A 27,619-nucleotide genomic window follows, 5' to 3' on the forward strand; every position below is an offset into this window, starting at 1 on the left:
GGCGCCCCTCATTTTGATTTCTTTTTTCTTCCATCTTTATTTACTTAGAGTTAGATAAAGCCAAGAAAAGCAAATGAAAGAACAATGAGGTCCCATTTTCACCTATTAAAAATTTAAGCAGCAGTATAATAGCCATGCTGGCAATGGTGGGGAGATGGTTCCTTCTAAATGGCTGGTGACAGGATAAAGTGGTCCAACTAGTGAAAAACAATTTATTTGGCAATGAGGGTCAAGAGCTATAGAAGCTCTTTTTAACTTTGACCTGGTAACCTCACTCTTTAAAAATAGCTCGTGGAGTCACAAAATAAAACCCAACAAGTGCTACATGCAAGAGATACATCTAAAATAGTGTTCCTCGGAAATACTGAAAGTAAAAGAGTAGGAAAAAATAGAAAACAAGAACAAAAGCCATACATGCAAATACAAGCAACACGAAAGCAAGGGTTTTGGAATTAGTATCAGACATGGTTGAATTCATAGAAAAACAGAAAACAAGACATAGGAGAAAATGATGATAAAGTCAGAGAGCAACAATGTAGATTTGTCATAAATATTTATGCACAAAATAATATAGCATCAGAATTCAGGAAGCAAAAACAATAGGAATTACATGGAAAAATGGACATAAGTACAGTAACTGTAGAAAATTTTAATTCACCTCTCTTAGCCCATGACTGATCAATAAACTATACAAAAAGTAAGGATATAGAGGACTTGATTTGTTAAATTAGTAAGGCAGATTGAATTAAAAGATATCAAATTCTATATCTTGAAAACCTAGAATTTACACTTCGTGAGTATCCCGGGATCATTAACAAATGACCACATATAAGGTTTTTTCATAAAAAAACAAACAAAAAAACCTCAATACATTTCAAAAAGTAGAATGAGTACAGACAACAGTCTCTAATCACAATCCACTAAAACTAGGAAATAATAGCACAAACAGAAACTGAAAAGCAATAGAAAAGCTGAAAATTAAATATAATCAAAACACAATATCTGGATGGAATATTATTCAGTGTTAAAAAGCAAGGCAATTCTGACACATGCTGTAAATCAATTAACGTGGAGGACATTGTGCTAAGTGACAAAAAGATAAGCACTGACATAAGCCAGTCACAAAAATATAAACACTGTATGATTTGCTTATATGAGGTATCTAGAATAGTCAAATAGAGACAGAAAGTGGAATTGTTGTTTCCAGGGGAAACAGGAGGAGTGGGGAATGGGAAGATTTTTAATGGGTATGAAGTTTCAGTTTTGCAAGATGAAAAAGTTCTTTTTGTGTATTGTACAACAGTGTGAATACACTAAACATTATTGAGCTATACACTTGGAAATGGTTGAGATGTTAAATTTTGTGTCATATGTATTTTAAGAAATTATCTTAATTCTCAAAGTGTAAACTATCTTTTGGGAAAAAAAAGTGATAATCCCCAAGGAAACAGTACAAAAGACAAGTCAAAGGAATGAGCATTTTCATGGTTCTTGGCTATGTCTCGCATAATCTTCAGTAAGAATTCAGAGGGATAAATTTTGAACAGGGCAAGCTTTGAGACAGACATATTGTGTTTGAAAATGTTGGTTTTCTTCCTGCATTATTTCACCAACTTGTATGCCAGGCTCTGTATTAGGACCTAGAGAGACCAGAAAGGGTAGAGTTTATCTACACCTGTTTATCTCTACCACAGAAGCAAAGGTCCAGAGAACAAAGCAAAATTCTGTTCAACCCCACCAGTTAATTCCAAGTAAAAGGAGAGGGGGAGGGAGGTCAGATGGCCAAATATTACGTTTTTCTCTTCTCTGAACCTGAGCCATTCCCCACTGGGGCTTCGGATTGTGGCTTCCTCATTGTGACCACAGGTAAATCATTTTACCTCTCTGAGAGTCACTTTCCTCATCTACAAAATGGAACTGATAGTGCCACCTGGTTTTCATGAGGAGCAAATGAGATAAAGTATATTAAGAGTTTAGAGAGGCACACATATTCAGCACACAGGAAATGCTGGCTTGCTGCTGGTGGACATATTTTACAGACGAGCGAGCATCCTCCGACTCAACTACATTACTTGTACTCTTTGGAGGTTTTGATGGGCGCATTTCTTCCCTCCCTAAAGTTTCTTCCAAGATTCTGTCTACACACTTATACATGAGGTTACCAACTCTGAGGAAAGAGACAAAGTTGACTCTCCTGGTATCTTCAGGACCTAACACTTGGTTTGAAAAAAAAAAAAAAAAAAAAGACGCCTTAGTAGCTTCAGGCACCTAATCAAAGCCACAGCTGGTCTGGGGTGCCAACCACAGTGCCATGAACACCTGGGCCTCAACGAACGCCGCAGATGAATATGGGGACATGGTCAGCAGCAACTCCATACCCTTTGGTAGCTTTCTTTTTCTCCCTGCACCTGGCAGATAGCATCCTTCATGCTTAGTAACTTAGTTTATTTGTTAGCTAATTTATTCATCCACAACATGTCAACAAACAGTTAACAAAAATCACACTGGAGATCTGTGCAAAATGCAGTGGGGTTAGGAAAAGCAGCATCTAAGCCTCACCGGGCATATCAAGGCAGGCTTCACAGAGGAGTAGGATGAGCTGGACTTGGAATGATCTATAGGAGAAGGCTATGGGAGTTGAAGAAAGAATATACTGTTAAAGAGTAGAGTTTGGAGCCCTTGGAGTTTCTTGCAAGGCTGAGCAGCTATTGCCCATGAGACCATGCCCAGTGGCAGGAACACAGCAACTATGAAACTCCTCTAGAGGGCTCTCTACAAGTCCTCTCCCTGCCTCAGCCCTGCCGGCCTTACTTACATCATCGATGGAGCTTTCCCCTAGGGAGAATCGAGCTCTGCCAGAGTCCCATGGTGAGCAGTAATGGAACAGAGATTAGGATCTGACTGAGTTATAGTCCTAGCTTTTCTATTCTTAACTCCTAGGCTTTTATGGAGCTCTGGGGGCCAAGCCGCCTTTTAAAAGCCCACACATGGAAAGCATGGTGGGTACAACTGGCTCACCATTAGGAAAAAATTTAAGTTTAGAGCTCCAAGTCATGGCTGACGTTAGAATAAATTCCAGATGGCTGAAAGATTTGAATGTAAAACATGAAATCACAAAAATAGTAAAAGAACAAAATAGATGAATATTTATAATTTTGGAAGGGAAGGGAAGTACAGAAGACCATTCTAAGTTTGACACCAAAGGCAGATAATAAAAGATTAATGGGAACACACACACACACACACACACACACACACACACACACACAAGAAGACTGGCATGAAAGTAGAAATGCTAACAAAGACCTCCAATTTCAGGATTATTGGGTATAAGGAGAAGAGGCCCTGGGCCATTCCTTGGAGTGGTTAATTGGGAAAATGCACTTGGAGTATCCGATGCGATTTTTCCTTTCCTTCTCACATTTTGTACTAATTAGCTGCAAGGGGGATTTTCCCCAAACCAAACCAGTAAGTGTGGGCTCTTGGGCCAGAGGCAAAGCCTTGCCCCACACCATAACTAGGACCCAAGAGGGGAAGAAAATTGCCATACTCAAAAGACAAAATGGGTCCTCTTCTTCCTTACATAACCCCCACATCTCCAACCATCCAGCACATTCCACTTTTCTACAAAGTTACTACATGCAGAGTCAGTAAACAGGACAAACAGGAACAAGAATACACAACTTAAAAATGAACAAATGTCTAGAATTACTAAATATTTGAGAAAAGTCAGAACAATGACACAGAACCATCAAAATACCATCAGAAAAACTAACATTCAAGAAACAGAATTAACAACTACTGAAGAAAAAGACTTCAGATTAAGTGTAATTAAAGTCTTCATAAGAAATGTGAAAGGAGGGGCGCCTGGGTGGCTCGGTCAGTTACACGTCTGACTTCTGCTCAGGTCATGATCTCTTGGTTTGTGGGTTTGAGCCCCGCACTGGGCTCTGTGCTGACAGCTAGGAGCCTGGAACCTGCTTCAGATTCTGTGTCTCCCTCTCCCTCTGTCCCTCCTCGACTCGCACTCTCTCTCTCTCTCTCTCAAAATAATAATAACAATAATAAACATGAAAAATTAAAAAAAAAAGAAATGTGAAAGGATATTTCATCTATTAAAGAGAATCAACTGGAGGGGGCACCTGGCTGGTTCAGTTGGTAGAACATGCAACTCTTGACCTCAGCATCCTGAGTTCAAGCCCCACGTTGGGTGCAAAGCATACTTAAAAAAAAAAAAAAAAAAAAAAGGATTGAAACAAAAGGTAAAAAAAAAAAAATCAACTGGTGATTTGGAACTTTAAGCACTTGGTTTTCCAAATAAAAAATTCAGGGGGCTAAATCACAAAATAGATATTGATGAAGAATCAATAATAGAGTTGACAGGTCAAGTGGAGAAATTCTCCCGAAATGCAGTTCAAAAGAACAGAGGTAGGAGGTATGAAAGAGAAATTAGAGGCAGTGACAGGTTTGGCCCACTGGCTAGAGTCTGCCAACCTGTTCTATGGCCCTCAATTCCCTCGTTTGTAAACTGAAGATAATATTTGTACCAGCTTCATAGGGTTGTTGTGGGAGTTAAACGGGGCAATGTGTCAAGTACTTTGCTCCTCACCTTATACATAATAAGCAGCCAATAAACACTAGTTTTTACTGTTGATGTACTTGTTCAGGTAGGTGCTGAGAATGAAGAAGAGGAAGTCACATTTATTTGACCCCTACTGTGCACACGGCAGGCCCAAGTCTTCAAGGGACTTGAAGGACTTCATTTTATCATTTTATCAGTTACTTCATAAAAATACCTCAGGTTGGCAAAGGAAAAAGAAGTGATGAAGCATAGAAAATGGACCCAGAAGTTCTGTCATCCTCTTTAGTAGGAATTCCAGAATAAGATAACAGATGGAATGGAGGGGAAAAAATAAATACGTCATGGCCTATTTCCTAGAGGTGAAGAAAGGCATAAGCTTTCACACTGAAATGGCTCACTGAATACCAAGAAGAATAATTGTCCTCCCCCCAAAAAAGACCTATGCTTAGATTAACTATGATGAAATTTCAGAATTCTAAGTATAAAAGAAATGCCAAGCAATTTTGTTCCATTCTCCTATATTTGTAAGTGCATTTTTCCAGGAAGAGGATCTGAAACATGTACCCAGTTCTTAAAAGAGCAACCATAAAGGAAGTCTAAGAACTGCTGTCTCCTATGAAGAGAACTTCTCCACGCAAGGAGGCTGGCGAGGAGGGGCTCAACCTTTAATTAAGGTTGTTCTACATCTGGTCCCTTTCACTCTTTTTTCTTGCACACTCACAAAAAGAAAGATTGACCAAGCTCAAAACCAGACTGCCCTTAACTCAGCACATTATTAGACTTTCTTCTCTCTGGGAGAAACACCTGCAAAGATTTTCCCTCAGAAATGTCTCTGGTTTTAAAAAGTCTCTAAGACTCAACAATGCTAATAGCATTTGCTACTGTGAACATTTTGCTGGGGAAATGGGAGGAAGGGGCATCTTGTGAGCCCCCTGCAGTTTTGTGGCATTGGGGTCATTGAGATGTGGGCGTGATCAGTGTGCAAGCCCAGGTGGGGGTAGGGGGTGGGTTGGAGACTTGGACCCACTACTTCCAACTGTATGATCCAGGCACTTTCTGAGCCTCTGTTTCCTGGTCAGTGAAATGGGAACACCCTTGTTATGCCTCTCAGGGTAGTTGGGAGGCTAAGATTTTTACCAATGAAGGCTCTGAGAAAGCAAGTTCTAAACTAAGAGTCACTTATGCAAATGTCTTAACGGCTACTTGTGAAGTGGCCGGCATAAGAAATTAGGGAATGGCGAGCACCCTGACCTAACAAAAATATTCAGGAGCCAAATTTGGCCCTGGGGCACCAGCTTATGACCCTGCTTTAAACAAAAATGAGGATAATTGGATTAAAGCAGCTCTCAAAATGGATAGAAAATAAAAGTTTTCACCCTGTTACCGGTTGAATTGTGTTTCCCCTTCCCCCAAAATAAGTTGAAGTCCTAAGCCCAAGTATCTCAGAATGTGACCTTATTTGGAAATAGGGTCATTGCAGATGTAATTAGTTAACATGAGGTCATACTGGAGTAGGACTGACTCCTAATCTTACTCCTTATAAAGAAAACAGCCATGTGAAGACAGAAAGACACAGGGAGAATGCCCTGTGAAGACAGGCAGATGAGCGATGCATCTGTAAACCAAGGAATGGCGGGTTTGCTAGCTATCCTGGAAAACTAGGAAAAGGGCATGGAACAGATTCTCTCTCAGAGTCCTCAGAGGGAAACAACCCTGCTGACATCTTGATTTTAGACCTGTGAGAGAAGAAATTGCTTCTGTGTTAAGCCACCCAGTTTATGACACATTGTTATGGCAACCCGGGGGGAAACTGATACACTCCCCTAAATGAAACTATTTTATATCGGCTATGAATTTCCGCTTTTCAGCATGAGTCAGTTGGACACCCAGCTTGAGCCTTGGTGGGGCCAGGACCAGGGTGAGGCACCCAGGGTCCGAAACTCCGGGAGGCAGTTACTCTCAGGTCCCCGCAAGTGCTGATGCTCTGAGTGCCTCCTTGAGAGCTGGGCACCTATGGCCACACCGGAGTGTGTGACAGTTGTCCAGCCTGAACGCATTATCTAATAGCTTTGAGTGGTGCTTTGGAGCTGATTATAAAATGTAGTCTCCAGGGTGTCTGGGTGGCTCAGTCGGTTGAGCGTCTGACTTCAGCTCAGGTCCTGGTCTTGAGGTTTGTGGGTTCAGGCCCCCGCACTGGGCTTTGTGCTGACAGCTCGGAGCCTGCTTCGGGGATTCTGTGTCTCCCTCTCTCTGCCCCTCCCCTGCCGAGCGCTCATGCTTGCTTGCTCTCTTTCAAGAGTAAATAAACATTAAAAAACTTTTTTTTTTAATAATAAAATGTAGTCTCCAGCCACTTTAACCTAGGGCAGAACAAACATGGATTTCTCATAATCTCAGAACATTTCCTCTTTATTTAAGGCAGAAGGTGAGGGAATAGCAGAATAGCAGAATACGCCTCCCCAAAATATGACTAAAGGAGTTCAGGACATGCCACCCCAAATTATGCCACTTTGGTATGTTGATTATTTTAAGCTGTAGGCACTTGAAAAACAGCAAATTCAGGGAGCTTTCTCTGAATTCCCCTAATCTTCCTAAATCCTCCAAAAGGAACTCAATTGTCATAAATCCCCTCCCAGGGAGTTTCATCAAGTAGGGAAGAATGACTCTCATCACCAGGGAGCAACCTGGAAGTCCACACTACACCTAGACAAACTTTCCACAAACTATTGTATCTCCTATCCTTCTAAGTGTCCATTCAACTTCCCCCAAATCATTTATTCTCTAAGCCCTACATCCTCTCCTCTCATTTACCCATTAAGATGGTATACAAGGGATGCCTGGATGGCTCAGTCCGTGGAGCATGCAACTTTCAATCTCAGGGTTGTGAGTTCAAGCCCCATATTGGGCATGGAGCCTACTTTAAAAAAAAAAAAAAAAAAAAAAAAGAGGGAGAGAGAGAGAGATGGTATTTAATCACAAATTCTAAGACATCTTGGGGAATCATTAATTTTTCCAGGGATATCTCCCCTGTATGTATGAGGTATATATGTTAATAAACTTCTGCTTGCTTTTCTCTAGTTAATCTGTGCTTTATTACAGGAGTCTCAGCCAACTCAGAAGAATGGAGAAAATTATGAGGATAGGATTGCTGAGACATCCTACCCAGATGGAATCCTGGGAACACTGACAGAAGGGTAAGAGTTCTTATTAGCATCAGCTCTCTTGGATCTTTGTAGTGCCCAGTTAAGAGAGGAAGGTAAAACTTCATGTTGTCCCTACTTTCCAAATTCAGATTAGCAGGAGGAAAACATCCGTAAGAATGAATTCTTTGAACCATGACTCTTATGAATTTGGTTTTTGGGGTACACTTTGGTTATTTATCCTTTTCCCTCCCAAGGACAGCTATTGCTTTTCTGTTTGTCTCCTTTAATGTCATGAGAACTCAGCTTGGGACACAGGTTGTTGGTTCTTGTGTATGTGCAAGTGAGTAGTTCTGGACCTAGAGAGGCGTGCATCTTCGTGCCCTCTTTAGGGATACCATTTGTCACAAAAGGCTTATTAGCTTTGATTTTGAGCCACTTGATAAACATACGTTTGGTTTCAAAGAAAAAGGAAAAAAATTATTTAAAAAGGAAGTTTAATACTGCCAGAAATATTTACTGTTTGTTCCAGCTGATAATAAGATATTGAAAGGATTTTTTGAGAGCACTCTATGTCAGAAATTGGCCTAATTAGAAGCTGATATATATATATTTTAATGTTTTTTATTTATTTTTGAGACAGACAGAGACAGAGCATGAGCAGGGGAGGGGCAGAGAGAGAGGGCGACACAGAATCCAAAGCAGGCTCCAAGCTCTGAGCTGTCAGCACAGAGCCTGACACGGGGCTCAAACCCACAGACTGTGAGATCATGACCCGAGCTGAAGTCAGACGCTTAACCGACTGAGCCACCCAGGCACCCCTAGAAGCTGATATTCAGAGTCTGATAGGAGCTTCGGTTTTTTCTTTTTTTAAAGGTTTCTCTGTTCTTTGTTTTTCCTCGATCCTCCTCTGTCCCTCTGTCCACCCTGCCCACTTCAGCCTTCAGCTCCCTATAATCCCTTCGACTGGAGGCCTCCTACCCTTCATCAGAGGCTGTCAAGGGACCCAGAAACCCCCACAAGCAACTACTTGAGGCTGAAAAGGAAAAAGGCGCTTTTGGAAATTTGGCAAGTGAAAAATCTTAGAAGTCGTCTCCACAAATATAAGTAAGAACTTGTAGCCATCTGAGTAGGCAACCTTAACTTTTTCATCTGCTAGAAACACAATTTGGACCCAACTGTTGCTTTATAAACTAGCGAGTTTTGTATTCATATACCCAACATATGGCTAAAATTTTAATAAAAGCTCTAAGATCCCTATGTTTGTCTGTATGTTTATGTATGTCCATATATGTATGTTACTCTGGATGACACTGTCAGAATTAATTGTAAAAGAGCTCTATTTAATTGGCTTAAAGAAAAGCAAGTGCTTATATAAATTAAACATTCAGAGCAGTATAGAAACTAACCTAAATGTTTTTCAAGTTCATGTGACTTGAGTAGTCTTTGATAAACAAGAATATTGTTGGTTTAGTGAAAACAAAAACAAAAACAAAACAAAACAGCACGGCAAGTCTTCAGAGCTGTCAGCATTAAAAATAATGCAGAGGGGCACCTGGGTGGCTCAGTCAGTTAGGTGACTGACTTCGGCTCAGGTCATGATCTCACAGTTCGTGGGTTCATGCCCCGTGTCAGGCTCTGTGCTGACAGCTTAGAGCCTGGAACCTGCTTCAGATTCTGTGTCTCCCTCTCTCTCTGCCCCTCCCCCACTCACACTCGGTCTCACTCTGTCCCTCAAAAATAAATAAACATTGAGAAAAAAAAAATTTTTAAAAAGGGGGGGCGCCTGGGTGGCTCAGTTGGTTAAGCGACCAACTGAGGCTCAGATCATGATCTCGCAGTTTGTGAGTTCGGGCCCTGTGTCAGACTCTGTGCCGACAGCTCAGAGCCTGGAACCTGCTTCAGATTCTGTCTCCCTGTCTCTCTGCCCCTCCCCCACTCATGCTCTGTCTCTCTCTGTCTCTCAAAACTAAATAAACGTTGAAAAAAATTAAAAAAAAATAATGCAGACATACAGCTTTTATTCTAGCTGAGTGTACTAGTCAAACATTTGTCAGGAAGAATAGTAACTTAAAGTGATGCCCACCTTTGTCTAATGTCTAACGAAATTTTCATGACTGATCTAAATATAATTGTTAAGAACAAGTGAATAAACTAAATGTAGGTGGGATAAAAGTTTATAAATGATCTTTTCAACAATGATTATATTTTATAAAATATATCTGCTTAAAAATAATTTCCAAAATCTTATCATTTCCAAATTACTTTTGGTAACTTGAAACCTTAAAGTTATACTATGTTAAATTACACGACAGGTATTCATTGAATACCTAGATCATTTCCAATTAAGATAATGTACTGAAAACATTAATTGCTACACATACATCTAAGTTTACCTACTTTTGTCCTCTTCTTAGAGAGGAACAAAAGCTAATTTTGACATCTATAGAATATTGATGTGACAATTCACAGTTGATTACTTCTTAATGTTCACTAGAAATCAGGGTTTCTAAGAGTTCAGAATCCTAATTAATGTATTTAATTAAAACTAATAGAAAAAAAGCTCTATATGCAAAATATATAAGAAAAGTTGGGTTATTTTTGGTAAGAAAAGATATGAATTATAGAGACACATTTTTGTTAAGGGAGAAGAGAATAACTGTGTCCTAAAATAGAATAACTGGTTGTTCCAGAATGAAAAAGAGAAGAATAAAGGACAAAAGCTAAATGGGTGGAGAAAGTTGGAGAAAGAGAGAGTGAGATCAGGACAAACAGAGAATCTTATCTCTTGTGGTCAAACTGGTCAAAACTGAATGAATTTGTTAAAAGGGTTTTAGAGGGGAAAAAGGGGGGGGATTAGAAATAAGCTTTAGTATCAAGAATATACTTATGAAGGGACACCTCGGTGGCTCAGTCAGTTAAGCATCTGACTTCGGCTCAGGTCATGATTTCAAAGCTCGGCTTGTGAGTTCGAGCCCCACATTGGGTTCTCTTCTGTCAGCACAGAGCCTGCTTCAGATCCTCTGTTCCCCTCTTTCTCTGCCCCCCCCACTCATGCTCGCATGTTCTCTGTCTCTCAAAAATAAATAAACATTAAAAAAAAAAAGTGCACCTATATAAAACTAAAATTTAATTTTCTTTCACCTGTTAAAAGGAAAAAGTTCTCTTGGGTATTGGTGTACTCTTTCTTGAAAAAAAATTGAAATATAATTGACATATAACATTATGTTAGTTTCAGATGTGCAACAGTGTGACCAAACTGAACTGACCTAAGAGACTGGTTCAGTGAAATCTACCAGCTCGGGTTCTAGATTGTGAAATTTCTTGAAGAATTTTCAAAGGTAGGGAATGAATGGTAAAAGAATGTGCCATGCCAAAATATGATTACAGGATTTCGGGACATGCTACTCCAAAATATGCTGCTTTGGTATAATGGTTGTTTTGAGCTGTAGGACACTTGAAAAATAGCCAGTGCAGGGAGATTGTTCTCTGAATTTCCCTTATCTGTCTAAAGACAGATCCCCGAAAAGGAATTCAACTGTCATAAATCCCCTCCCCAGGAATTTCATAAACCAGGGAAAACTGAGAAGTTACTTGGTCCTAGGGTATCCTCTGCTAGGAGGAGACTTTAGACGTTAACACCATGCTCAGACAAACTTTGTACAAAACATCGTATCTCCCATCCGTCTTTCCTAAAATTCATGCCCTCTCCCAGGGGCGCCAGGGTGGCTCAGTCAGTTAAGCAACCAACTCTTGATCTCAGCTCAGGTCTTGACCTCACGGTTGTGAGTTCGGGCCCCAAGTTGGGCATATACCTACTTTAAAAAACAAAACAAAACAAAAACATGGCCTCTCCCCTAGGAGGACTGCATCCCCTTCCCTTCCTTGTCCCAATTAAAATGGCATTTACTCCTGAATTCTAAGCCATCTCAGGGGCTTACTTATTTTCCCCTGGGTATCTCCTATGTATATATGAGGTATACATGTTAATAAAGTTCTGTTTGTTTTTCTCTTGTTAATCTGTCTTTTTTGTTTTTTTGTTTGTTTGTTTGTTTGCTTGCTTGTTTTTTAACTAGGCTCTACACCAAATGTGAGGCTTCAACTCACAACCCTGAGATTGAGTCCTATGCTCTACCGACTGAGCCAGCCAGGCACCCCTAACCTGTCTTTCATTACAGGGTTCTCAGCCAAGAATGCAAAAGGGTAGAGGGGAAATTGTTTTTCCTCCTGGAAGGTTTACAAATTTTAATTCTCTCTCTCCCACTTACCTCATTCACTCCTATCTACCAATTAATCAGTTAGTTCTCTACCCTGGATGCCAGGGATTAAGAACTGAATGAGAGACACCAAAGGTGGGGGCAAGGGTGGACAGATACATTTTTAAAAATTAAAAGAAAGAGAGGAAGAAAGAAAGAAAGAAAGAAAGAAAGAAAGAAAGAAAGAATTACCATAAAGTGTGATAAATTCTATAAGAAAGACAAATTTAGGGGCTATGAGAGCTCAACAGAGTGGTACATCACTCAGATGATGAAGGAGATGGGGTAAGAAGACGGTACCTACACTGCCTCTTTATGGACGAATAATTGTTAATTAGTCAATTAGTCAAGAGGAAGGATGAGGAGGCGGCAGATTGGATAAAAGAGGAAAAGGAGTCAAGAATGACATCCAGATTGCTTAATAAAGCCAATTAGATCTTCAAAACAAAACAAGGAATGACACCCAGGTAGCTTGGGTGATGAGCAAATATGGTGCCAGTTGCTAAGACAGATAAGACCAGAAAAGGGACAGATATAAAAGAAAACAACTGATTAGGTCTTGGACATGCTGAGTCAGGTGCTTATAGATATACAGGGAAAAAAAGACCAACACAGCACTTCCAAAGCATGTTCTAGCAACCCAAGTTCCAGGAGATATTAATATTCCAAGAAAAAGGGCATGAGGGGTGGGTAGAGTCTGCTGAAGGTTGTATTAGTCCAGATTCCCCGGGAAACAGAGCCAGAGGCAAGAATTATATGCTGATGCCTTTTATGAAGGTGCAAACCCAAAGCCTCAAGAGTGAGCCATGCAAAAGGAAAGTGAGGCAGGGAGGGATGGGAAACAGTGCAAAATGCAGGGAAGAGCAGCTGGTGGGCCACAGAACTACACAGTTGGCTACAGTAGCAACAGTAAAGAAAAGCAAAAGGCTGGAAGTCCACCACTCAGGCAGTGTAACAGAGACTGAGAAAACATAGATTGTATCTAATACAGACTTCAAATAAGTTTAAGAAGTACTGGATATTACATGCCCCCTCTTGGAAATTTGCAACGCATTTTAACACATTAACAGTTCTAGAAGTAACTCAGCAAGGAAATAAATTTCATTTTATTTAACACAGTATTTCCCAAACTTACTTGACCACAGAAGCTTTCTTTCATGTGCCGCTCATCTATAGAACTCAGTCCTGGTCCGCTGTGGATACCAGAATCTGGAGCAAAGGAGAGAGTACAGATTGGATAAGGAGTTGAGAAGCATATAAGTAGTGAATGAAGCCCAGAGGATGGAGGAGATCATCCAGGAAGAGTTTGGAGAATGATCCTAAGCCAGAGCCCTGGGATACACCAATATTAAGGGACAGCACAGGAAGAAGATCTCTCAAGAACAAAGGAAGAGACAACCACAGAATTTGGATACTCAGAAAACATATTTAGATATTAAAGCAGAAAGGAATTTATAACTGAGTATAGGTGAACAGAGGACACCCTAGGACCAAGCTACTCAAAAATCTATTCTAACCATCAGACATTATCCAGGAGCTTGTTAGAAACGCAAGATCTGAGATCTCACTCCAGATCTATCCTTTACTGTATCCTCTGGTCATTCACATGAACATTAAAGTGTAAGAAGCTCTGGCTTATAGCAATGCTGGAATGGGTGGAGGTGTAGACTAAATGGAGCTTCCAGAGATACCTGTAGACCCTCAGAATCAATTTGCCTCTGCCCTCATGATCAGGAAAGAAGCCACCAAACAACTAGTGCTACAGGAAGCTACTGAACTAGGAAGGTGGTGATCATGAAACAAGCTGGCCTCCTTCCACACCAGCAAAACTTACCTGCTGCCTCTCCCCCTCTTAGTTCCAGGATCCAGTCTCATGTAAGTTCATTTAATTGGCAGTTTCTAAACCACGTTTGGAATGCCAGCTGCAAGGAATTCTAGGAAGCAGAGCTTCCCGGCTCTAATGTACTAGAAGGAAGTGGAAAGGGATGTTGTATGAGTATGACAGGAGCTGATAGCTGTCCCCCAATATCTCTATTCTACCCTTCATCCATGGTAATAGGATCTTCAGGTTGGCACATGACTGTCCGGAATAAGGATGTCTTCCAGCCTCTCTGCAGATAGATATGACCATGTGACCAAGTTAGGACTAATAATGTAATGGAAATGTCACAAAGCAGCTCCCAGGAATCTTTGAGAGACAGCAGGAGCATACCCTTTACACTCTTCATCCCTCCCTCTAACATGCTGCTTGGAGCATGAGATGCTACCATCTTGGACTACGAGGTTGAGGGCTATATGCTGGGGTTGGCAGAGCACAGCTATGAAGAGCCAGAGTTCCTGAGAACTTCCTAAGTCAGAGCGACCATTCCTGCTCTGACGACTTACCTCTGTATATGTGAAAGACTAATCAACCACTGTTATTTTGGAATGCCCCCACAAGAACCTAATCCTAGCCAATACAGATGTCAAAGGCACTGATTCTTAACATTGGCAGTTCATTTCAGAATGCAATGCCCTGGACCATCCTCCCTAAAAAAAAATACACTTTTGTATAACTCTTTGTATAACAATTTCAAGGACTGCTGTCCTTGAAAATGTTGTTTTTACCTGAAGACAATCTAAGGACTCATGAACCCTTTGCTAAGAACCCCTAGAGTTGAGATTTTCAAGATGAAAAGATTATAACCAATAGGCAAAGGGCTCAGAGTAAAAGTAAGAACTGAAAAATGGTCCCTGGATTTGGTCCAGACTGTTGATGCCATTAGTTGGAGGAGTTTCAGTGGGGTAGGGTAGAGTGGGGGCAGAAACTAGACTGCAGAGTTCTGGGAGAATGATAATCAAGAAAGTGGAGGCAGCAAGTATTGTTAACCATTTGGAGTCAACCAGTAGCCTGGCCCCAAAGATGGTGGTGGCTGGGAGACAATGGAGGTCATGGGCTCCCGAGAGGATTTTCCTGGCTTTCTTCTGCTTCTAGGACCAGACCAGCCAGAGTGAGGGTGATTTGGAATATCCGACACCATTGCATGTTGCACCCCATTTATCCTTCATGGCGTTGGAAATGCTGGCCCTGTCTCAGAAAGGAGGGGAAACTGGGATCCTGGGAACAGAAAACATTCCTGAGGGAATGAAGGCTAGAGGATGATTTTGGCTCAGCCAGAATAGATGTTATCAAGTCCTTCCCCTTCAGACAGTCCACACTAGGATACCTCTGGGCATCCTTCAATGAGAAGATTGTCCCCTCTGTCCCCTCTCTTCCCACCTATGGTGTTGCTGCTATAGCTGGACCCCAGACGTAAAACCAGTACATCCAATAGCCTTGGCATACCTGTGGAGTTAACATCAAAGCAGACCACAGCTTATCCTCTGGAGAGAAGGAACCACATCATGTGTCCTGGTTTCTTTTCTTACCCGGAAGCTCTTTCATGCTTTTCTGCAACCAGGACTCAGACTGGCATTCCTGATGTGCCTCCATGATTTTCTCCCCTCATACCTGTCAACCCTGCTCTGAGATCCCAGGCTTTTCCTGGTCCTGCACCCGGAGCTGTTTCTCTGCACTACCCCCTGAGTACGTTTGTCACTTAGTCCTGTCTCTCCTTAACATCATCCTTTCAAATGATAGAACCACCTTCCCAATCAAAGATTTACTGTGCAAGGGTCTTCCCCAGATCCCCATGGTGGTGAAAGTGGACAAAATCTAGTCACATGTGGGAAACTGGAGACAGAAATGACTCAGATTTCTTACTTCAGAGCCCCAGGGCACAGCACTGGCAGAGGGAGCCTATCAAAGAGGCTCTGCTCTGAGTGGCCTACCTTTTGTGGAGACACAATGTGCTCATTTATATCTGCTACCTTGGGATAAAACGAGGGTCTCCGCTGGGGCCTTACACTTGCCAGTTAGCCAAGGCGGAGCCAGGAGTCCCTCAAAGGCCTCAAGTACCCAGGGAATGAGTAAGGGTCCCAGGTCAGAGTCAGAGCAGGGTTTGCTCTCACCTCTGTGGCTCCCACTTCCCAGAACAAGTTCCAGCAGCTCTGGAACATGGCTCCCTCCAGAGAAGAGACTAGGCTTACAAAGTGGAAATTGTCCAATAAAATGTGTAAACATCCCACCTGTACCCCTCCCACTTCCCACTCCCTGGGGCCCCATGGTTTGAAAACAAAGCTTAGCCACTGAAAGCTTTTATGTCTATAGATAAGAGCTGAGCCAAGCAGCCTGGTTCCTTTGGGCAGCCTCTTCCTCCTTCCCTGTCTAGCATTTCCTGGGTGAGAAGGAAGAACTCAGTGAAAGGAGTAAGCTTCCCCAGAATTTTAGCAAGGTACTTAGAAAGAAATACGGGCTCTGGCCTCTGAAAAGCCTGGATCCCGATCAATCCCTGCCACTTACCTGCTGTGTGACTTTCCCTTAACTTTTCTGAGCTTCCACTTATTTTCTCAACTGTAAAATAAGGATTAGAATTCCTCTTATATAAGGTTGTAAGACTCCAATGAAATACTATATGTGTAGTTCCTGGCTTTTTTTAATTGGTACGAACCTGTTTGGAGATAGAGCCTCTAAATAACTTTCCTTTTCTCTCTGCTCTCAGCTTGCCTTCCTCCCCTCTCATCATTTCTCTCCCCAGCACCTGGAAAGCTCTCCTAGGTCCCTATTATTCAAAGGTCCAGGGCAAAGCAGCCTCACCTATGAGAGCTTGTTAGAAATGCAGACTCTCAGCTGCCCCAGACCCTCTGAGTCTGAATCTGCATTTGAATAAGATACCTAAATTTTTCTCTGTGCAAATTACAGTTTGAGAAGCACTTGCCCTGGGTCAGCCTTGCTTCTTTTCCATACCAAATAGCACTGGATTTCAACAATTCACACCAGTTAACAGCAGTAGTTTCCTCCAGCAAATTGCATACCACATACTAAAACTTCTCCATTGGACACTTGAGTAACAACAAATCATAATATTAATAAAATGATGGTAGCAAAATTTAATATTTACGGAATGCTTTGGTATTTACACTACCCTTTCATACCCACATAATCTCATCTGATTCAAGAATATGAGATAGTTATCTTCAATCAGAGGGTGTTTGAGTGAGTGAATGAATACATGATTGAATGAATGACTTGGGGACTATTTAGAGAAAAGAAACTGAGTTATGAGAGGGCCTTTAGGGTTTCATCAATGAGGAATTTTGTTCAGCCGCTAGTAAGAGCAATTCAAAACAACAGTTTGGGCCTAAATGAGATTGGGGATTATTTTCCTCTTACATGATAAACTGTCTCCAGGCAGACCAGGCTGGTGTGGGGACTCTACAAGTTTCAAAAACTGTGATCCTGCCTTCTGCTCTGTCATTCTTAGCACACGACTTCAACTCGGAGATGAAAATGACTGCTGGAGCTCCATCCATCAAGTCCTGGTCCCAGAGACAAATAAGCAAGAACAGGGGGAAAGGACAAAGAGGTGCTTGCTAGCTAAGTTAACCCCTTTAAACAGCTTTCTAAAAACCTTATCCAATCACTTCCAGTGACCTCTGCTTAGCCATCCCCCTCTACAAGTAAGGTTGGGAAATGTGGTTTTATTAGCCAGTCACTTTGCAGCCCCTAACATAGTAGTAAGGAAGGTGAGGAGAGCGGCTATTAGGATGAAATCTAGCTTTCTCTACCAAAATGGGAATCAATGAGAGGCGGCATTTTGTGTTTCTCCCTTTGTAATCGCTCAATAAGGAATAGAAGAATCTGGAAAAGACAAGGTGATTGCTTCTGGGCAAAAGGAAAGAGTTTTCTTACCAGTGTATTAGCAGAGGGCCCAAAGTAGGGGTAGATGAGAAACCAGGACGCTTAACTGAAATGTTGCTTTCTTTGTAGAGGATGCTGGCTTCATGGTAGATTATTCATGCTCTTCTTCCAGACTGGGATGCTCTCCCTCCTTTACATCATAATTCCTAACTCGTTCCAGTCAACTCCTGCGCATTCCTTTAGTTCTCACCTTGTACGCTCTCATAATCTTGTTGTATGCTCTCAGAAACCCGAGAGTTTACCTGTATAGTATGTGTTCCAGGTCTGCCCTGCCCTAACCTGTTTTCTCACCTCCAAGTATAAGGTCCCTGAGGGTAGATACTATGTCTATACTATTGATCATTGGATTTCCAGCACCTTCATGGTAACCAAGCATGGAGGTGGCACAAGAAGGATGCACTTGAATGAATGAATGTATCTGGTAAGAAAGTTCACATTATTCCTTAGCTTTTTTGGATTATAAATAACAAAAATCCACCTGCATTATCAAGAAGGGGAAACTTAATTATAATGATACAGGGGCATGCCACAGAGACAAAGGACTAGATTAGAGCCTGACCTCAGGAATGAAATACTATATGCCTTGGAGCAGAATCAGAAACTCAGATGCCACTGGGAATCTCCTCATCTTTCATTCTCTCATTAGATCAGTTTCTTCTGCTTGTTACTTTCACACAGGGGAGAAAATATGGCTGTCAAAAGAACTTAAGAGTTACATGTTATTGGACCAATCAGCTGGAGAGAAGTTAACATAGCTCTTCTTCTCTCATCTCTATCCCTGGTTGGAAAAACCAGAAATATTATTGTTCTGGTATGGGTTAAGTGCCTGACCCTGGACCAATCAAGTGACCAGGGACTAGGGTCATATTGTAGAAACATGGCATTTCCCACTGCAACCTTGTAGTTTGGGTATGGGAGAGTTGATTCCTGAAAGAGAGGTTTTGGGAAAACCAAACAGCAGATGTCCATTGGAGCGAGCATTGGCTCCCCACACACCAGCCCCAGTTCCTCAGCCACAACTCCAGCATCTCCTTGGATTAATGCCTGGATCTCTGAGGCCTCGGTAGGTCTTCATGGCCATTGTGAGAGTTCTCTGGTAGATTCTAGCATCTGGCTTCCAAAACTTTATTCATTCCCCAAAACCCCTCTTCCCCAACAATACCAATGTGCAGACATACCACTGAAACTTGAGCTTCACAGAGAAGGCCTCCTCAATGACCAGGAGAATCTGCTGGGCTTTCCTGGCTGCAGAAGGTGGAAAGTGGAGTCTGGAGAGCTGTTGGGCAAAGTCAGATAGGAGATGGGAGCAGCTCTCTCCAGGATTTCTTCCAACCAGCACTCTACTACTCCTCTTACATCTGGCTATCATTCAGCTATGAGGGATGAGCTTCCAAAACCATCTGACAAATGAAGAAACTGAGGCCCTAAAAAGGGACAGGATATGAAGGTGGTCATTTGGCAGATCAATAGCAAAAATAACACTTGAATTTAAGTCTCTCTTCTTTATGCTTTTAATATAGGGACTGGAAGAGCTTGACAACACTTCTGCAGAGACAATGCTATGCTCACTAGATGTAGATTACATTTCCCAGGCCCCTTGGCATCTAGATATGGACCATATGACTGAGTTCAGCCAATAGGAGGAAGGTAGAAGAAAAGCATGCCATTTCCACATTTGCCCATAAAATATCCCAGGTAATCTTCCACACCCTCTCTCCTATCTCTATAAGGCTGGAAACAAAAGTCTCTGAGATGGGAGCTTCCTCATGGAAGAAGGCCAAATCTCTGATTTCACTGCCTGGAAAAGAGCTGCCCAGGAGTCACCCTACCAAGAAGATCTGAATTGGATTTTACAATATTTATTTTTTTGCAATAAATAAATCCTTACTGTGTGAAGTCACTGAGATTTTGAACTTGTATATTGTTATATGTAGCATACCATTCCCAGAATGGCACATCTTTGATGGAACCCCTCCTTATTATGAGTTACATTTGACCTCTTTCCAGCACTGTCTCTGCCCTTTGACCCTGACAAAGACCCAAAATACAAAGGGGGCAGTACAGCTTTGTGACTAGGAACACAGGCCTTAAATCCAGTCATATCTGAGTCTGAAACCCCCACGCCCCCCCCAAAGACCCAAGCAGGTTTCTTTGTCTCTTTGAGCCTATTTCCACATGTGTAAAGTAGAGACAGTTTCTAGTTAAAATGTGGTTGTAGGGTTTAAAAAAATATTATATAACCAATGATGTCACTCTGGGAGGGAGAGAGGGAGGGAGTTGGGAGGGAGGAGGGAGCTGGAAATTGTAAGGTCATGTTTGGTTGTAACAATGACTGTGGAACCCTTCTAACTAAAGATGCTAGATGTCCTGTGATGCTTAGGACACTCCTCCACAGTAACAAGCTGTTACTTGTCCTCCAAGCTTTCATATGGTCCGTCGGACATTCATTTATCTGACGTTACAATAACGTAAACGCTGTTTTACAAAGAACCACAAAGTATTTTTGCATGGTTTTAATGTCAGTTGAGTGTTCCAGGAATGTGTTTGCCCTGTGTCACTGTCAGCACTTTGACAGGAATCAGCACCCTCACGGGAGGATAATTCAGGGAGGGGTTAATTTGGAAAATGACGAATTACAAAGGTGTGGACAGGTGTGGGGAAGCCAGGCAGGACAGGGCAGGCACCCAGGTCCAGCAGCAGCACAGCTGTCACCACCGCTATATATCCAAGGGGGAGGTGGGGGGCGGGGCGAGATTACTGGCACCTGACAGGGAAGAAGTGTTGCTGACAGTATTAGATTCCCAGGCTGCCACAACAAATCACCACGACCTTGGTGGCTCAAAGCAACAAAAATTTATTCTCACCATTCTCAAGGTCAAAAGTCTGAAATCAAGGCAACATCAAGGCCACAGTGCCTCCGAAGACCCCACGGGAGAATCCTTCCTGGCCTCTTCCAGCTTCTGGGGGCTCCCAGTGTTCCTTGGTTGTCTGCATCACTTCGGTCTCTGCTTCCATCTTTACATGGCCATCTCTTCTCTGTGTCTTCTCTTCTGTGTCTTCTGAAGACACTTGTCTTTGAATTTAGGGTCCATCCAGATGATCTAGGGCAATCACACCTCAAGAGTCTTAATTACATCTGCTCAGATCCTTTCTCCAAATAAGGTTACATTCCCAGGTTCCAGAAGTTAGAACGTGGACATTGGCGAGGCCACTTTTCGGCAACAGGCTTGAGCAATGGAAAAAGGTAAGGTAAAAGGGCCCACAGTGACCACCGGGCTGAAAGCAAACAGGCCCAGTAGGCGACCCACTTCAAAACATCCAGGGGCCCTAGCTGACCAATGGGCTACTTACACACAGGCACAAGTATCAAAAGGGGACAATTCTGTATGTTTGCATACCTCCTCACCTTCCCCCTTAACTACAGCCCCGTACCACAGCCTCTTTGCTGTCCTGCCTGCTGCTTCCCTTGCAACTTATTCAATAGACTTCTTTCTCCTTTGTTCTGCCTTGGGTGAATTCTTTCACCACCTGTGCTGCTGGCCTCCACCATATCAGGTTGCCCCACAGACAGCTTTTGGGGGCCCTCATTCAACCCTCTGTAGCTACCCTGAGAACAGCAGTGACTTTAAGATGAAGGTATAGATAGGAGGTAGGCAGAAAAATAAAAACCCCAATCTCCTTCCCCTCCCTCATTCCATCTCCTGTCTTTCATTGGCCAAACCCAACAGGAAATCAGAGGCCAAGAGTGTGGTGGTTGTGTCAGGCTCCCAGGGCCAACAGCAGGATAGAGAAGTGGGGGAGAATGGATCTGGAGGGGCAAACAAAAGACAGGGGAGCACTGTGTCAATCAAGGGAAGATTGGATTCTGTTTTATTTGGAACTTTAGCAGGGAAGTTCACCATTGCAGAAATCATGATTGAATGGCAACAGTGCTGGTGGTTGCTATTGGAGCCAATAATGTAACATAGTTGTAACAGCCTGTGTTTGTAGTTGTTGCCCATTTACAGGGGATAGCTGCTTCATTGTATCTACCAGCGGGGTCTGTCCAAGCATTTCCATATTGAACATTTCACAAACTATTTTTAATGTTTATTTATTTTTGAGAGAGAGAGCACAAGTGGAAGAGGAGCAGAGAGAGAGGAGAACAGAGGATCTGAAGCCGGTTCTGTGCTGACAACAGCAAGCCCAATGTGGGGCTCGCCCTGGAGAACTGGGAGATCATGACATGAGTCAAAGTCAGATACTTAACTGACTAAGCCACCCAGGTGCCCCTCACAAATCTTTTTTTAAGTCTGTTTATTTATTTATAATGTTTATTTCTTTTTTTATTTTTAAAAAAATTTTTAAAGGTTTATTCATTTTTCAGAGACAGACAGAGCGTGAGTGGGGGAGGGGCAGAGAGAGAAGGAGACACAGAATCTGAAACGGGCTCCAGGCTCTGAGCTGTCAGCACAGAGCCCAACTCGGGGCCTGAACTCAAGGACAGCGAGATCATGACCTGAGCTGAAGTCAGACGCTTAACCAACTGAGCCACCCAGGCACCCCACATAATGTTCATTTCTTTATTTTGGGAGAGAGGGGCAGGGAGGGAGGGGCAAAGAGAGAGAGAGAGAGAGGCAGAGAAAGAGAGAGAGAATCCCAAGCAGGCTGTGCACTGTCAGTGCAGATCCTGACATAGGGCTGGAACTCACACACGGTGAGATCATGACCTGAGCTGAAATCAAGAGTCGGACGCTTAACTGACTGAGCCACCCAGGAGCTCCAAAAGTTTATTTATTTTGAGAAGGAGAAGGCCGAGAGAGAGAGAGAGAGAGACAGAGAGACAGAGAGACAGAGAGACAGAGACAGACAGAGAGACAGAGAGACAGAGAGAGGGAACCCTAAGCAGGCTACGTGCTATCATCACAAATTTGCACGTTGTCCTTGCACAGGGGCCATGCTAATCTTCTCTGTATTGTTCCAATTTTAGTACATGTGCTGCCCAAGCAAGCAAAAAATATATATTCTTGTATTCTAAACACCTTTTATTTCCGCCTTTAAATTATGAGGCATTTTTTAGTTTAATATTATGAAACTGTGATGAAGGTTGGTTATATTATCTATGAATGCTAAAAATGGCATTGAAAAATATTATTGGGTTGCATAAAGTTGAGAGTTACAAGGTGTAGGTGACTCATAGTGCCAACACACTAAGAGCTGGATACATAGGACCTATTGTCATTAGGGCTGTTATCACACTTCATCACTTCCAAGCACAATTGGATTGAGGACCCTGGAGACCAGGCCTGCTGTGAGTCACTAGGGGAGGAGAGGGCCTAGAGCCAGTTCCCCTGGAGGTGGTATGACGCAAACCTGGGTCCCGAGAAGCCCCGGCTCTGACACCACTGTTCCCTCCCCCAGAGCAAGATGTCTCCAAAGGAAGAGACTCTCTTGAGCCCTGGAACCCCCAGATAAGCTCCTAGAGCACACCAGCATCCCAGGCTTTCCCACAAAGCCAGGAGCGGTGAGGGAGGCAGCTAGGCCAGGCTCCAAAGCTGCAAACCAGACACGCCCCGCCCGGCCAAGCTTACGTCAGTGGGCTGGCCAGGTGGGGGAGGGGTGGAGTTGGCCCCGGAGCCAGGCGGTCTCACCCCCAGGGGAAGGGAGGAGTTGAGAGCAGAGGGAGGAGGGGAAGGAGGGAAGGAAGAGAAAGGCGGGAAGAGGTGGGAAGTGAGTTCAGGGAAGTCTGACTCAGGCCAGTCTTGACAGCTGTAGAAGGGGTGGGAGATGGGGAATGTGTTACCTCCTCGTTCCAAACTGGGCTTTCAAGACCCCTGCCTACATCGCCATCCTCATCTCATGCTATCCCCAGCCATGCAGAACTACTTATAGGTCTCTTCAAAGGCCTATAAGGGCTAATCCACGCCTTTGGTTATACACCAGGCTAATCCACCTAAATTGCCTTTTCCTGGCTCATCTAGCTCAAGGCTTGCTTGAAAACATCACTTTCTCCATGAAGTATTCTCCAATCCAGACACAATTACTCTGGTCTCTGCACTGAAATCTATAGATGTCTAAAGTAGACTAGAATTGTCATTTGTTAATTTAGTACAATGTTCATAAGCTTTAGTGTGCATCAAAATCATCCACGACGATTTTTAAAATGTGGATTGCTGATTGCAGAGTTTCTGATTCTAATTCTGGTCTGGGGTGATGTGGGAGGAGGTAATTGAGAAGACATGACTGCTGGTTGACCCTCAAGGAGGTCCTGGGCAGCAGGAGGCTCATCACCCCCTCCCCTGTCCTTGGAATGTATGCTCTGCCTACTGTTCCCACAGTGGGAGTTGTTCCAAGGATGAAGTTTTGAAAGAGTAAGGTGTTGAGATCACCTGGACTGAAGACAAGGCTGAACCCAGGTTATGCCTCTGTATGAACTTTTAAGATTAGGCGGGTGGGTGCAGACATGTATTTCTCTTGTGGCCCTAAAAGCCAAGACTCCTAAGTAAGTTCCCTTGCTTATTAAACCTGCCTCCAAACAATCTGGAGTGATCTGCTTGTTTCTTTGGCCTCTCTGCCCCCTGTGTATGGAGCCAGTTTATGAACCAACAGGTGGGGTCAAGAATTTTCATTTCCAGGGGTACCTGAGTGGCTCAATCTGCTAAGTGACCAACTTTGGCTCAGGTCACGATCTCACAGTTTCTGGGTTCGAGCCCCACATCGGGCTCTGTGCTGACAGCTCAGAGCCTGGAGCCTGCTTCAGATTCTGTGTCTCCCTCTCTCTCTGCCCCTCCCCAACTTGTGCTCTGTCTCTCTCTCTCTCAAGAATAAATAAACATTAAAAAAAATTTTTTTAAGAATTTTCATTTCTAGTAAGTAATGCTGCTGGTCCAAGGATCATACTTTGATAACCACTGGTTTGGTACAAGAAATGATGCTTCGTGGGCATGATCAGCACTTATTTATTAATTCATTCAGTGAATGTCTACTGCAGGCTTGCTGTATGCCATACATAGACCACTTGTTGCATAGTCAATAATAACCAAAGCAGAGGTAGAACCTACCCCCATGGAGCTTCCGATATTAAGCAAATAAGCATACTGTTAACTATACACTAACAAGTTGTGATAAATGCTCCAAAGGAGGGGTGCCTGGGTGGCTCAGTCGGTTAAGCGGCCGACTTCAGCTCAGGTCATGATCTCGCAGTCCGTGAGTTCGAGCCCCGCGTCGGGCTCTGTGCTGACAGCTCAGAGCCTGGAGCCTGTTTCGGATTCTGTGTCTCCCTCTCTCTGACCCTCCCCCATTCATGCTCTGTCTCTCTCTGTCTCAAAAATAAATAAACGTTAAAAAAAAAAAACTAAAATAAATAAATAAATAAATGCTCCAAAGGAAAAGAAAAAGAATATTATAAAAAATAATAATAACAAGAACCTGTTTCAGACTGGGTGGTCAGGTAAGGCCTTTTGGGTGACAGAGACATTTATACAGGCATCCTTTAGACCAACTCCTACAGGATACACTTACTGCTCTGTATGGTTATCTATTCGTAAATTGTTCAGCTAACCGCTAGACTGTGTGCACCTTGAAAGCTAGAATCTTGTGTTATTAATATTTGGGCCTTCAGCATGCAAGAGAGAATAGAGCCTTGGTAAATAGTGGAAAAATGGATGGAAAGGTGGAAGGATCACTGGAAGGATGAATAAATGGATGAATAAAATGTCAGATGTATGTATATATGCATACATGGATGGATGGATGGATGATAAATGAATGGGTGACTGTCTCTGGCAGCAACATGGAGCACCAGAATTCTTGGTGGTATCAGTAAGACAGGAGTGGAAACTAACAGAAATTTAGCTGATTCCTTTGCTGTTTTTCCAAACTCTGTCTATCATTTAAGGTGACCACCAATGGCCCCTCTTCCCCAAAGCTCCCTTGATTACCATTGTTAAGCCCCACTCCCCACAAGAAGGAGTTACTGTCACCTCTTGCATTCCCACACATGCCACACTGACTTCAACACACACAACTGCCTAACACTTGCCATCTGCTCACCACCTGCATGCAGTTTCTCAGGGCAAGCCATGTTCTCTGTGTCAGTTTTAGAAGCCAAAAGGAGAAGGAGAGGGAAAAAAAAGAAAGTTTTTCTCTTATGGAGGCAAAGAAGGCATAGAGCTCAGAGGGGGGTAAGGAGATTCTGGCTCTGATAATTTATCACATGACTTCAAAATAGCACTTTCAATGACACATTTCCTCTAGATATGTCTTAGGCTGCTAAGAGGAGCATAGTTTATTTAAAGACTCAATTTGAGTCAAATAAGGAGAAGAAAAAGACCCAGGGTCACTCTGGGGTATTTAAAAATGGGGAGTGAAAAGAAAACTATATACAGACCAGTTCTTTCCCTTTGAAGACTCTCCACGCAGGATTGAAACTCGATCTACTTTGCAGGCTTCAGACTTCCATACACTTGTTTCCATTCTCATCGAAGCTCTTGGCCACTCAAGCCCAATCCTACACCAAAGACATTTGAATCTAGAAGGGAATTTCCAAAGGAGTTAGAGGTAGGAGAAGCACTCCCTTCCATTCAAAAGAGGACAGAATGAAGAATCTGGGACATGAAATTCCCCAGAGATTGAAACACAATTCATCTCTATCGTGAAGGATCTCAACAGATGACTCTCAGAAGAGGGCAAGAGGACTAAATACCTTTTGTGCACATGAATAGCTAACATCAATATTAACTAAAGAAATGTAGAGAAAGCAAGATTTCATATGTATACGTGCATGCGCGCGTGCGCACACACACACACACACACACACACACACACACACACATTTTAAGCCATAATGTTCTGTGTGAGTCAGGATGTCCTGAAATGGTCCCAAGTGGAACTGTAATTGGTACATTTCTGAAATCATAGGGCAGTAGTTCTCAAGTGCAAATAAAATGCTTCCCCTCCCCCAAAAAGGAGAATGTGAATTAACATCAATTTATTTCCAATTCTGATCATCTAGCCTAACGGAACCATTTGAAATGTAAAAACAAAACAGCAGCAAAAAAGAACACAAATCACAGATACTAATCACAAAGACATTCATCTTTGTGTTATATGTAACAGTGAAAGACTGAAAAATGCCTGTAAGTCCAGCAACTATAGAATGGTTGCTGGTTAGACATTTATAGAATATTATTTATCCATGCCTAATTATGTGTTCTGCAGAGTTCTTCCTTGGGGGATGTGCTGGCAGCAATAATTGTCTGGGGTGCAAGCTGCAGGTCCTTTAGGAGAACACCCTGGTTGAGTCTCTGAAGTCCAAAACCTGGTTCTCAGCTTCTCAAGATCAGAAACTGGCTTTTCTTAGTGCACCAGCTTAGAACAGAGTCTTGGTGACAAATTTTCACTGATACCACTCAAGGCTTCTATAGCCATCAAAGGTCAATCTATTAGATCACAGTAGATGACATGCCTTTCCAAACAGCAGAGTATGTGTATCCACTGCCCAAAAATCTGTCCCTCAGCTGATATTGGGGTAAATGGTAAGAAAAATCAGATTTCTTGGTGAGCTGCATGTTTGAATAAAAGAAAATGTGTAGTTCTGAGGAGTATTTTCCAAGTAATGGTGAGGCTTGATGAAATGTCCCTGATCTATAGGACAGACAATTTCTCTAGTGACTCTTTCTTTAGTGCTCTCTTCCTGGGAGAGCAGAGGCTGCTTGGTGACCAGTTTGCTTTCCGGCACCTGCCTTTTCATGCTCACTGCGTCTCTTTATAGCAATGTGGTTCCATTCTTAGCACAGGTGACTGATAAATCCAGGGTGGCACCAGCTCAACCAATCAAAGTCCCTTCTCTGGGCATACAGACTTGTGATTGTGCTAATTGTCA

The 27,619-nt window shown here is 42.7% G+C and overlaps 1 non-coding gene across 1 annotated transcript; it reads right to left on the reverse strand.

Moving 5' to 3' along the window:
- Positions 1-22,643: 22,643 nt before the first annotated feature.
- Positions 22,644-22,746, reverse strand: LOC115500168. The gene has a single exon (XR_003964419.1). It is a non-coding gene; the product is annotated as a U6 spliceosomal RNA (small nuclear RNA).
- Positions 22,747-27,619: the final 4,873 nt, after the last annotated feature.

The sequence above is a fragment of the Lynx canadensis genome, chromosome D4 (genome assembly GCF_007474595.2).
Source record: "Lynx canadensis isolate LIC74 chromosome D4, mLynCan4.pri.v2, whole genome shotgun sequence".
Lineage (NCBI taxonomy): Eukaryota > Metazoa > Chordata > Mammalia > Carnivora > Felidae > Lynx > Lynx canadensis.